The following is a 14,284-nucleotide window of genomic DNA, read 5'->3' as shown; positions in this document are numbered from 1 at the left end:
TTTTACTTTTTCGGTTCATTTACTTTTTTTTTGGGGGGGCACAGACGGCCGGGTTGGCCTTATCGAGCGGCCTCTCCATCGTTGCTCTTTTTTTTATAAATTACCTGATAAGTCGTTTCGGTGTTAGAATAAACCACACGACATAAATTGATTTTGGCTCTCTTTCCCAGCAGTAGAGATAAAACTCAGTGGGTTGTGGTGGTATAGCCAGACCCATCAGCAGATATGGCCAAGCCAATGAGTTCGTCTATGCGGAAAAATACAAATATATACGTGGAGGGTATAGAAGGAGCCGACAGACAAAGCACAGACCAACTTTTACTTATGTGCGCAGACAGAGGGAATAATAGGATACTTGAATAAACACCGGTGCCAACACTCTTGAAATGATATAATAACTCGAGTGCATTGCATTATCTTAACCGTAATAACCTGTTGTTTCTTAAAATTACCCACTAACTTTAATAGCTATTACTAACAGTAACCACTCGACAGTAAGAACATAATACATATTGTATAATTAAGAAAGTCGTGAGCTTACTAGTCGCAGTTTGCTGGAAATTGCCAGGCTAACTATTATTCAATTAGGTCACAACCAATCATTGTGCTGGGGATTTTTATAACCTTTCTAGAAATTGTGTAATTTTCATTTCGAAGAATTGAGTAATAGTTGCCTCGTCTATGCAATAGGGTATTCAAGGGGCGAATAGCCAACCGCACTTTTGCCATCTTTATTTTTTGTTCCCATTAGTACACTTTGTTTTGGCCGATTTTGATGCCTTATTTTTGTCTGTGTCTCGTCGGTCGCAGCCCGAAATAAGTTTCATTAATTAAAAATGAACAAAACGTGTTGTACGTTGGCGTTATATATTAATCTTCTACTTATAGATTGGCAATGTACACACGTACTACGTGTCCACTGTACACTGTCCAAATATGCATATACGTACACATTTATTTATAAAGATACTCTCTGTGTGCTGTTTATCGTGCGATGTCGCATAATTGAGGAGAGTTGATTGGTATTTCAGTCAGGAAACCGATTTCATGAGTACTCGTCGGCCAAGTACAATTCTCCCCGGGGAGGGCGGGACTTAGAAAGGGAATGGGTCTCCGATATCTTTATCACCAGTGCTCTCAATCGCAATCGAACCGCTGCTTAAGTTTGAAAAACCTCTAAGAAGTGAAGCATAAAATGCAAACCAAGTTTCCCCAAGATAAAAGTTTATTAATAAGTCAACAAGTATGCAATGAATGCATTTATCTCGGTTCAAATGTTGACTTATTAGCGAACTGATAAGGGACCAGTGTATCCCCATGAATGCAATTTCATAAGGTTTGCTGAAATATATTGCAATGGCACCGGGGTATGGCTATTGATAAACGCTCCTGTTGCTAGCCAGCCGGGCAAACACCGAATAAACAAAACCAGTAAAAACAGAAAATAACCATCTGCAACCGGTTTAGAAAACTCCTGCTCACAAACAAATCAATTTAGTGGGAGAAAAGCGCACGAAGCAAATAAACCAAAACCGACAGAGAAATACATAAAAATTGCACATAAATGAATATAAAATCCAGACCAGAACTCCTCTGGTTCGTCTCCTCCTTTGAGATGCCTGTGGGGCAGCCAGAATAGCAACAAATTGTGTTTATTTTCTCCTTTTTTTATACACATATAGGGGCATACATATAGCCGTATTGTATGGGCAGAGGAAAGCACATATATAGATTTTCCCAACTCATTCTCAGTTTATTTTTTACGCTTTACGCGAGCGCGAAACCAAAGGAATTTTACGCATACGTGTGTATGGTGGAGCCGTGGTCCTTATAGTGCCCACTCCTTAACCTATCCCTACAGCACCCCACCGAACCGCACCCGCATCGGATCTCGATGGGCAGCTGACAGCGGGACGCGCTTCAGTTTGTTTTGGATTGGATGGGATGGTGTGGTACGGTATGAAATGGTAGCGTATGGGATAGTATCGGCCTGTGCTAACGATGTCTCCGCCTGCTTGTGCCATCGGTTTTCGCTATATAGTACTTCTCGTGCTCTTCCACTACACCACTGCCCATTCTTTCGAGCCAATTTTTCTGCCTTTCGTTCTTACGTGCATGTTTTCCTTTTACGCGCATTTGTTTACTATAGATACACAACAAACTTTGAGATACAAATACAGCCGGACCGCCTCGCACACGCATGTGGTCGTCGTATCTGTATCTCGGTCTCTTAGCCATTAAAGCTTGAATAATACCAAAGTAAAAAAACAAACAAAAGAAGAAATATTATTTTCAAGCGCTTGAAGGGGGGAAAGAGGTGGAAGAAATGTAAGGAAAGGCATCCAACAAATGCTACACTTGTTCTTCGTTCCGCTGTTTTTTTTTCCATTTTCCTCTGGTTTTTTGTTTTGATATTTACCAACGCTTTTACTTAAGTGAATTTCGTGAGTGAGCATTACATAAACAGGTGAGTCTTACTATTAGGCTAAAGGGGTGGAGACTAGAAGATACCCCTTAAAGTATCTTTAGGGTACAACGCTATAATAAAGATGATTACATTTTTACGATATTTTTTTTTTAATAATAAACAAAAAGCTGATTTTAAGAGCATCCTGAGACATGGTAACCCTGGATTGTAGCTTCACTAACCAATTTAAGTAGCCCAACTCAAAGACGTTAATGGGTAGTTCAAGGCCCAAAGTTAAAAGGCAACTCGAATACGATTTTGGGGCTACCGCACATCGGTAGCAGCAGCAGCAGCAGCAGCAGTGGCAGCAACAACAATAACTAAAGCACGAACCACAAATACCACTAAAATCGAATTAAGTAGCAGGAGGAGGCACTCCGGTTTATTTGCTTTTTGAGTGGAGCAGCGGGATGAAAGCGGCAGGGCGAAGGGTTGTGTGTAATTTGGTAGTTTACTCAAAAGTGTGCCTCATGTGGATTATTTGCCTTACAATTTAACAGGTAGCCCAGACGAGTGTGTATCTGTTGAGGGGATTGGGTGATGATGGGTGGCGGAGGGAGGGGACCCCAGAGAATCAAGTAAAACATTTATCTACCCGTATATGTTTGAGCAGAAATTCGAGTGTACTTTCCACTGATAAATATTAACCAACCTAAAGGGGAAATACTACAAAGCTCTCATAGAAAAAGTATTATCAAAGATCTATTAAATAAATATTTAAATACCTTTGGTACTTTTTCCATCAGTTTCAATTCACATATATTAAAATCTTTAATCCAACCTTAGGGGGAAAACACTTTCCATCACTTTTCTGTTTGCATTTTAGGCTGACATGGGTTTGTCTCGATATCAAGAACTTTATTACTTGATTTATTGGCTACTTGATTGATGAAGTTCTTGCGAGTGTATTGCACGATAATTTTTATAGTGCCTAGCCTGGGGGAAATCACCCACCCCAAGCAATATCACACACCTGCTCCCACTTATGATTACAAATTCAAGATTAATTAAAACCAGCAGGCGGCTCTCAAAAGTAAACAAAAGTGTGCGGAGATCGTGACTAGCCTGATTTTTGGATATTTAAAAAATAATTGAGAACAGATTAGGCAAGGAAATACTAGACAAATGTTTAAAATCAAATGTAAATAAATCATAACCATATAGAGCAACAATAAGAAAGCCATTAATTTTCGTTTAAACTAAAATATTATACACAAAATACCAATTTAGGTGTCAGTCGAGTACAGCTGCCTTGGTTCCTGTAGCTCCAATATCGCTGCGAGTCATTTGCATAATGGAAATTAATAATGATATCCATTATAGTGCACATGTATCTATACTCGATCCGAACAATCGGTGTATACAAAATGGATTGAGCATGAAACCGACAGTTGGCAGCTAAACAACTCATTAATGAATAGCAAACGCTCCACTAGCAATAGCTACACTTTTAAGCTTATTACGGAACACACTCTTCATAAATACGTACGTGCATGTGTACATATCGCCAACAACCGGCATCCAGTGCACACAAAACTACACTGCGCGGTTATACTCTATAGATACATACACTCCCAGTTCGTATGGCACAGTCATGAGTGTGTATAGCACTTGAAATGGCAAATGAATGACATGACTGCGTACGAACTGCCAGACTGACTGACTGACTGAATGACTGACCGACTGACTAACTGACCGACCGGGCAACCAATCAACCAGCGAGTGAACGAATGATCGGACGACAGAGCAACCGACCGCCAGACGAGTTAAGATTAATCAGGGACCCCGACCATATAGCACTACAGTGCCCCACAAAACCGAAAATCACTCAAAATAGTGTTGCTGTTGATAGTGATTTCAGCAAAAATATTGTGTAATAACTTCAGGTTATATATTATAAATGAACAGATTATAATTTTGGAGAGAAAACCCCTTAAAAATATTCTACCAATGGATGTAGTTTGTTTTATATAGAACCCACGCCAATCCCAGCACCTTCCATGCCCGAAACGCACTGTACTCGCATGCATGTCTATATTTATAAGTTTGCCTTTGATAGTGTGTGATATGGGTAAAGAGTCGGCACAATATAATGGTTTAAATGCCGTATCAGCAACAGCGAAAAAGAGTAAAACGCTGAATACAAATTACAACCTCAACACCGAGCCCAAACCTACTGAAATATATGTGTAGGCATATACGTGTATATGGAGGTAAAATAACAGGCGATTCTCAAGCAGCAATAGCCGCCAAAAAAAAGAACTACAAACATTTGCACAAAAGTTGTTGTCAACAAGTTTACGAGTCAGGCCAGCTAGCATACCACATATATACTATATATAGACGAACACCCCGCACATCTGTAACTCTCATCGCCGCCCAGCCCCCTCGAATATCAGTTATAATATCAACCAAGTTTCTCTCGCCTTTTTAGCATATCTTAATTTCGAGTTTAGTTTTCGGTACGCTTCGCTTTGCCTCGCATTTAGCGAGTTTTTCTGTTCTCTGGCCATTTTATTTATACTTGTTGTGACGTGCCGTGAGTAATAACTATATAGATTATCTAGCCCCCAAACTTTACGCAGCCCAGTTGTTTCTTTTTTCGACAGTCAGCACGCACAAGTCCGTCAAGGAAACCTGAAAGCCTCACATCAACTATGTAATCAGTGGTAAAGTAACAATCAACGCTAAGATATTCACATTGAGTTGTCAACTGTGTGGGGTCTTGTAAAGATTTCATACCTAAATTCAGAGCTTCTCTGCGACTGGAAAATGTGATAAAGATTGAAACCAGATTTAGTCAGAAATATTTATTTAATGATTGGGTATTGAATGCTCGGAGAAAAGCACTAAAAAATAAAATGAATCATTGAAGATTTGTTCCTGAAATTATTTCAATGTATTCCTCATTTGTTCCGACAGCATCTTTGCTTATAAATAATAATCACATTTCCAAATGTTGATTTCCCAATTGATTGATCCATTTGCTTCGTGGCTTTTCTTTGTTCATTCATATAAAATAGGCAAATAACGTTTCTTAAGTATAATTTATTATTGCCTGCCACAGCTGTTTGATCATTTTCATTAGACGCCAGCAAAGCGGAGCACTTTAAAATGTGTCTGAGTAAAAACTACGCAAAACAGCCAGAAAGTAATAAATTTTATTGCAAAATTGCCTTTTCATTCATTTCGCCTCAAAAGCAGATAAAAATGTGTTTTGTTTTGCGCTTTTTGCTATTTTCGCTATTGTTGTTAACAAATACAGGGGCGCACATAGCCACCAGTGCAAATGCAGATGTGTGTGTTTTTCATTAAGAATGAATTCATCGTTTGCCCGCTTTGTTTGCTTACTTGGAGAATGTCTGCCTGTCGGTGTATCTGTCTATTTGTATCTTGTATATACACGTATCTATGATGCATTACTTTCAGATACTATTCTCACTGACTGAAAACGAGGCACTGACGAGCGGCGAGAGAAACGTGCGAGCGAAATAGAATAAGTAAACAAATTCTGAGGAAATTATATGTTCGACAAAATAAAATAATACCGAATGGTATGGAAATTGTATCTGAAGTCTGACATCTGCAGCTGCCCCGAAAGTACGGAACAAATAGAACACACTCGAGTATCTACATCAATATAAAAGTATTAAGCCCTGACAAACTGATAGCGATTCCAGTTGGCAAGGCGGGTATTGACCAATTGACAGACTGACTAACCGCCCGACTGACTGACTGCTGAAAATCAATAAAAGTGCCTATAGTCGTGTGAGTTCGCTCCTCGCAATATATGTAGGTCTGTTTGTCACCGGCTTATCAATATTAAATACAAAAATTTAAATTACATATTGACTTATCAGCGTTCGGCTGGCGTGTATGCGAGTGTTTTCCTTTTTCTGCTTCTTTTCACCTCTTCATGTTGATTACGGCTGAGTTTGTGAGAGTGTGTGGATTGATAAGTATGCCTTGTTTACCTCGACAACACTTTCGCATTTTAATAGCACATTTAAGTTAGTCTGTTTAATTTTTAAATATCTTCTTTCATTATTTGAAAATATTGAACTGAAAATATGCGATTATTAACCTTAATATTCATCTTAAATGTCATCATTATGTATTCCGAATCAACTGATCTTTTTAGATACAATATCTCTTTGAAAGATCGCATTACAACACAGCTTCAATATTCACTTTACAACACTTTAAAAGTCAAGTAAGCAATAAACCTAGAATTTACTTGATTTGAATTAAATTAAGTTACTAGTAATAACTCCTGTATTCAAATATTTATTTGAAGAAAAGTAAAAGCCTCAGAATACCTGGTTTGATCTTGATTCGGATCCATAGGCCGGTTCCGAAACTGAAACGGATAGCGACACTGGAACAGTAGCGCCCGAGTCGGCAGCATTTAGAGCGGTGCACACACGAAAAATAAAACAACCGAAAACCGAAATTTTTCCGGTTTGTTTGGTGGTTTTTTTTTTCTTTTTATTACAGCATAGATTTGTGAACCGGTTTGGGAATGTTTTCAGTATAAATACCACAATTTATGTTGTTTTGCGCCGTGTGTGCCATTGTTGGGGCCAACAAACAAACATTTGCCGGCTGATTTGGAACGTGTTTTTTATAATACAGGATAAGAGCTTGGCTATCGCATCGCATTTGAATATAAACTGTCGTACAGAGAAACCGAAAGCGCGCAGCTCAATTCGGAGTCTGGGATCTGGGACCTGGAGACTGGGGGGGGGGGGGGGGACATGTGCGATGAGTAATACCAGAAACGCTAATGAGGCCAAGACGACTTACTCATCGAAGATGTCGAAGGAGGTAGAGTTCGGCGTCGAGCTCATACTGATTCCTACGAACAGGAGGTGGAGGAAAATGCAAATCCCGGCAGCAGTATATCAACGGAAAGGTATTAGTTTTGTGGTTTATAAAACCAGTTCTGCGCTGCCGCCTCTCGATTCATATTTATACCTATTATTATCACTGGCACCGCCGCACAATAAACCAAATTCTAATATGAAACATGAACGTTAGGTGGACTTAACAAAGAAAAGAAATATAAGTTCGGAGCAAGGCAACCACAACTCAGAGAGTTTCAGAGACAACTTCTGGTTTCCTTCTTCAGCATTCCGGTTCTTTCGGATTCTTCTGGGCCCGAAGAGGGTGCAGGAGAATCACGGCGAGATAGACAGAGGGGCCGAGACCCAGCAGACGTAATTAATGATCCCGAAAACGTTGACGACGGCAACCAGCAGCAGCAGCCGCAGCAGCAGAGGCAGCAGAATTAAACCCATGAAGGGGCAAACTCATGTTTCGTACCTTTTATTTTCGGTTTGGCCGGTTGGCAGATGAAATACCAAAAGTGGAATACAGGTGCGGATTAAGGTCAGACGGTCGAATGGAGCCCGAGATTGAGTTTTTTGAGATTGTCAAGGCGAATCAATAAGACTTAGCCCACAGCCTTACAATGCATATTTCCTTACAGAAATCCACGCAGTTAATAAATATAAAAATATTTATTTTCATATAGCTAGTTATCAAGTTCATACTTTATAATATATGCTGTACAACTTTTAGTTAGGGCTGTGGAGTAGCCGAGATAAGAAAGTATATACAAATTTTATCCAGTTCTGTGGTTAAATATTTTATAAAATGCCTGGATACTGACTAAGTGCCTTATAACTATCCATTGAAGAGCGCAGCATGAATTACTAATTGCTGTGACTTATTTTCAAGAATTTCCGAGACTTGAGAAATAAACAAAGGCCAAGATTGGAGGGCTTATGTGGTTCAAATTATTGACAAAACCTCCATTGAATCATATTAAATGAAACGGAAAATTTTATATTATTCACTTTGCGGTTTTTCTCTTGATGTGTTTTTTTATCATCAAAGGAGTACTATGTGGTATACACTATGGTACCGAGTTCGGAATGGGAAAAAACCAGCCAGAAATATCTTTGCAGACTCCACAACTGGATGCCATAAGAAGTTGTACTACAACTCAATGTTTATAGTATTTGTAGAATGCCGCGGGGCGAGTCTGCAAGACGTACTACAAGATACACAACAACAACAGCAACAAAAGCTAACGCAACATGGAAACCGGTCTGTGGCAGCAACAACAACCCATACACACAGATACACCACCAGCCGGGCATGTGTTTGTGTCAAACAAGAAGACCAAGACGCTGATGGGGAAAGAGGGTGGGGGTGTCGGGGGCCTATAGAAAGAGAGCCGAGAAGCAGACGCAAAACGAGACGTCTCCACAAAGCCCCGCACAGCACTCACACTCTCACAGCCACGAATCTACACAGCCACCTCCTTCTTGCTTTCCATATTCTTGAACTTCAAAAGTACAACGATGAAAATCGAACAAAAAGCCAGCATAAAACAAATAAAAACGAAAAGGCGAAGAAACAAACAACAGCAACAACGACGGCAAGCCGTCAGGCAGCTACTGGTGTTAACCCGTAGTACATAGTAGTAAAAAGCAGCCAGCACACAGATACAACATACCCACACACGCGCGTACACCGCTGCGTATACGCCATGTCAGGCTGACAAACGTCTTCGCCGCCCTCTTTTCTCTGCCTTCTTATCGTTCGCCTTTCGAGCTCTCTCTTCTCCACACCATCTCTCCATCCCCTCTCCCCATACTGTACATGTGTGTACCTCTCGGATTCGCAGACGATCGTCATCTGTGCAGCCTGCAGATCGAGGGACCCGAGAGTGCGGAGCAGCCCCCAGTGATATGATATTCGCCACCCCTCCCCACACAATCCTCACAATCGGAATTCGGTAGCCAGGGATTGGGTGTGCAAGTCCCGAGGGAAAACCCAACTCACTCGCTGGCTGGTGATAATATAAGACATTTATCCAATCTATTTGTTTCCGAAGAACTGCATATTATTGTATAACATTATCTCAATACTCAGCTTGCTGATATAAGAAATGCTCAGAACAAGTTCTATTGTCTCTTGGATATTTAAGAGTAAGTTAAGACTTGGGGTTATTTTTTGGAGGAAATTTGATATTTTAAACGACTAATATCTAAAAGATCGATAATGGATCTCGAATAATTTTGACATAACTATACCCATTTGCTTGCACTTAGTCTATCTATCTATATCTATAAACGATACGGGAGATAATAGTGCCATCTTTTAGATAACACCTTTGATGATCTATTTTAATCATATACCATACCACACATACCATCATATCATCCCTTTACTTCCCTACTATACATCTACTCCGTATTCCTTCTAATTTTTATGTTCCACTATATAATCTACTACTCCACTTTGCCTCCAAGAATCCAACTCACTGTAGTCACCACTGTAAGAGCAACCTCAAATCGTCGGCAGACAGAACTTTAAGACCATCCATTACAAATGCTTTTCTTTTCACTTCGTGTTTATATTTCGATCTTGGCATGACTGCTGGCGATCTGCCTGCCTGCCCTTCTGTCTGGCTTTTTTATGCTCCACATGATCTGGTTTTGTCTTGGACCTGGGCAATTTCAACTTTTTGATGGATTGTTATTGAAGTTTTTGGCTGTTTGTTGCTTGCAGCTTTTGGGGCTTATTTCAACTTTAATGGTTCTCATCTCGGGCTTTGCTGGTCGTGTAAGCAAAAGATCTTGAGATACATATATCATGTAGATGTGTTTTTTCCTAGTCGGAATATTTAGGAAGATTTCCCCAAGGTTCTTACAAGATGTTCGGTTACAATGCTCGGGGCTTACAACTAATGGCAATTAAATGGAGGCAGATGTCCAAAGCAGATGATGCAACATAATTTATGATCCTAACTACTGAGATAGTAGCTTCGCTAGCAACTCTGCGTATTTCAGTTTGTATTTTCTCTCAGTGCACTGGCCTAATTGAGAAACTAGCTTCCATACCAAAATTGGCCCATTGTCCTGCCCATAAAAGGCACACACACTCGCAATGTAATAAAATACGAAACAAAAAATAACTAGGCAAGAAAAACGTGCCATGCCTCGAATAATGAAGTTAATAATAAAAATGAAAAAGAAACACTTGCCGCTAACGATAAACCAAATTTGTACAAATAAAATAAATTAATAAACAATCGGCGTGCGCTATTCTTCGCTGTGTGAGTGCGTGTGAGTGAATTACTAAGTTTTTGCGACCAAAGTTGGATTCGCCATATATACTATATGGCAGATATATATAAAAGCCGGAGTCGTAGACATGGCAACGGGTTTATTTCTATATCGGTGTTTGGATTAATTCACAGAACGGCTTGCCAATTAGCAACAAAAAGTTCTGGCCGTTGATTAATTATTCTTAAAATCCAATAGCCCCACCTACCCGCATGAGCGAATGACAAAAAACACTAGAAAATCGGTATTGGCAAAAAACGAAATAAAAATCAATTGTTGAGGCCACTAACAGAGGTGAAATCTGCATTATAAATGTCATTTAAACACGCCTTTTTGTTGTACACACATGACACAGAACGGTATACAGTGGTCATTCGAAAGGCCAGGTTTAGATTCGGATGTGTTTTCCTTGTTTAGAAAACGTATTGTTGAACCAGTTTAAAAGATTCATTATTTAAATTAATAGATATAAAAATACTTTTAGTTTTAGTTTAGGAATTTAAAAAATTTTATTGAACTGATATAAAAATATTCTAATTTTAGGAATTATATGTACTCGAACTATGTAATTTAATATTGAAAGCTTGAAAGCTACTAAAAATACACATATGTTTCTAAAATATAAAAATAATAATTATAATCGTACAAATGTTTAACTAAAATAAGGTTTAAAGCTTCAAGTTATGCAATTTTTAAACCTAATTTAAATTTAATTGAGAAATTGTCAAGATTGACTCGAAACCGTAAAAAATAAAAATCTCTTTAAGATATAAATAAATAATCTTTCAAATGTTAAACTAAGAGTTAATTTCAAACTCTACATTTACACACTTTTTATGGGCTTAAAACACACTTTTAGGTTTATCGTCCGTATATTGAACTAAAATACAGTTTTATACTCTTATTTTCTGATGTAGGTTCAAGACCTACTTCAAGTGTAACATGTGGATAATTAAAATTCACTTAGAAAACTGTGATTCACGTTCCGTAGTGACCACTGTGCCAGCTTATTGTGTGTATGCATTACTTTTCACATTGGCTTTGTTGCTGCTGCTAAGTGCGTCTAGTAATTTGCTGATAATTATCAACAAATGCGCGCTCACGCACATTCAAATGTAAATTAGACAGTGGAAGGGGTGGGAGAGCGCTGCCAGAGAGAGGGAGAGGAGCGGCAACAATAACAAAGGCATCGGATCCCATGCGATGCAGTTGCCAGCGAGAGTTTTGTTGCTAATTACACACACACATCGACGGCCAGCCAGTCAGAGTGCAAGTGCGTCGGTGTGCGTGTGCAGAAGGGGTGGTGGGGCGGAGGGACGGTTAACTTCAGTTGGTAACAGTGGGGCCAATGCACAGAGAAAAAAAATAGTCTGATACTGATTTTAAGAACTGTGATTAGGAAATAAAAAATGTTTTTTTTCTGTGCACTTTGATTTCATTAAGTCATTTGCGGCCAACAAAATCCCATATAGCATCGTGATTTCCCTAATGAAACTCACCAGCAACCAGTAACTTTTATCTTTGGCTAATTTCGGTAGCCGATTCTCACTCCATTGTTTTTGTTTACAAAAACGACGAGCTTAATTTGAATTTCAACATTTCACATTTAACATATCAATGATGAAGAATGCACACCAACACACGCGCAAGCGAATTCTATAAGCCATTGTTTGGCGTAGTTTTTTGTTTTCCTCTTTATGAACAATATGATGTGCAAATGCTCAGTTTCTTTTTTTTAACAAAAGGCGAACAGAATTCTATTTCGAATACAAATTTTGTGGCCTGACCAGCTACAACAAACGCGCACGGTCACACTGAAGTTCTCTCGCTCTCCTCTCCCGCACGAGAGCGGGGGTGTGCTGGTATGTGTGTTTATATGGCTGTTTGTGGAAATGAATGAAGCGCTGCTTGCCAACAACGTAAAAGCAAGTGTAAGAGCGAGCCAGGAAGAGGGGGTGGCGGAGGGGGAGGGGCAAGAACACGAGAGAGCGGAAGCGGGAGGGGAAGTAAGAAATTTTCCAATTGGCAAGCACACACAACATGGGGTAAAAGAATTTGCGCTTACCGTTTTTCGCTTATTGACGTAGGCGTCCGTCGCTCTATCTCTCTCTACTTCTCTGTTTTGTATAGATGTGTGTGTATGGCTCACTTTTTGTATTTTATTTTTGCTACGTTTGTTATTGTTATGCAAAAGGCATAGAATTTTTGTGGGTTGTACACGTTAAAAACACAAACACTTTAAAAATTATTTAACAGCTCGCTCTCCCGCGCTGCGTGCACTGCGAATAAAGTGTTGGCTGTATTATTATGTGTTTGCTGCTGGCTGGCTGGCTGGGCTTTACAACTTTTCCACGAGCAAAAACAACGCACGACTGTGGAAAACGCGAACCGACGAACCGAAAACCGTGAAAAGTGTTCATTGAGGAAAATTGAAATGAGCGCCCAGCATGTGACTCTCTCGCGCTTGCTCTCTCACTGGAGCTCTCACCCTCTTTTGGTGGGTAGGGGGGCCAGTGTTGCCAACTCAGCAGCAGAGCCCCAATGCCAATAAGCCGAATTGGGCGAAAAGAAGTGTGCGAATGCAAAAAATCTGCCTGCTACTCCAATTCTGATTTGCACTTATTAATTATTTAATTGGAATTCTCGGGCAGCTGTTTTGCGGGCTGGCAACACTGCTCCACTTGGACAGACAGCGCGTCGACGTCAGCGTGTGTGTGTGAGTGATGCTCCCTCTCCCTCCATCTCTCCCTCGCTCCTTGTCACACGCGCACTTCGATTGATTGTTTTTGTTGTTATTATTATTGTGCCTTTTAGGTGAGCTTAATTTTTAATCCAATATTTAGCCAGTATCCAGGCAGCGCAGTTTGTTTTCCCAGCTCTCTGTTTCACTTGTTTTCACACACACTCGCACGCCTACACCCGTGCGCTGGTGTGGGTGTGCGTGAGTGCGTTGTATTGGCAAACGAATCAGTAATTGTGTTTCCCTGAATAACCGTAAAAACGAACCGTTTTATTCACAAAAAGCAGCAGGGAGCGCCCGCCTCTCTCTCGGCTCTTATTGGCTTTTTGTGCGCGGGGCACGGCACAAGAACAGTTCACAGGAGCTCCACCTTCCGACATCCGCGACACGTCCGCCTGCGTTCGAAGTTCGGTGTAATTTTCCTCCCAAATCGCGCTGTTTCGTTTTCGTGGGCTGACTGCGTGTGCCCAGTTCTGCGGGGGCGGAAATTCTCGGCTGGGGTATTACTTGCAGCCAGAGGTAGGGTCACTCTCTTGCGGTATTTTTAGCTGTAGCGCATAGGGTCACTCTAACGTTTCTGTTATGTTAGCCTTATCTTTAACAGAAATGTTAGAACTTTACATTGATTGGAAAACTCCGGTGTAGATCTTACGTAGATATACTTCGCCATGTAAAATATAATTCGCCGGAAAAAGTTACTTTTATTCTTGAAAGTGGAAGAAAGTATGGAGCTTTTCTTAAATATAACCAAATATATAAATTTCATGATATTAATACTATTATTGCTATTTCTTAATCATTCTATTTGAGATTTTACGTTAATGATATATTTAACCTTACTGTTTATACAGGCATTTTGTGGCTCTTTCTGCCAAACTAAAGTAAGAACTAAAACAAATTGTAATAAATGTATTGAATAATATATAAATGAAATGA

General features: G+C 39.9%; 1 protein-coding gene across 6 annotated transcripts in view; it reads right to left on the bottom strand.

Annotated features, from left to right (window-relative positions):
- LOC108031446 (putative transcription factor capicua) overlaps positions 1-13,798 on the bottom strand; it is a 45,362-nt gene extending 31,564 nt beyond the window's left edge. For 5 of the 6 annotated variants that reach the window (XM_044090875.2, XM_044090870.2, XM_044090874.2 and 2 more), the window contains exons 1-2: positions 13,615-13,798; positions 12,674-12,887 (exon numbers count right to left, since the gene is read on the bottom strand). The gene's annotated coding sequence lies outside the window, so the exon portion shown is untranslated. The remainder of the gene's footprint in view (positions 1-12,673; positions 12,888-13,614) is intronic. The other variant, XM_044090872.2, reaches the window with a different exon arrangement.
- Positions 13,799-14,284: the final 486 nt, after the last annotated feature.

The sequence above is a fragment of the Drosophila biarmipes genome, chromosome 3R (genome assembly GCF_025231255.1).
Source record: "Drosophila biarmipes strain raj3 chromosome 3R, RU_DBia_V1.1, whole genome shotgun sequence".
Lineage (NCBI taxonomy): Eukaryota > Metazoa > Arthropoda > Insecta > Diptera > Drosophilidae > Drosophila > Drosophila biarmipes.
Note: the sequence above shows the minus strand (reverse complement) of the source record. Positions and strands in the feature narration are given on the sequence as shown.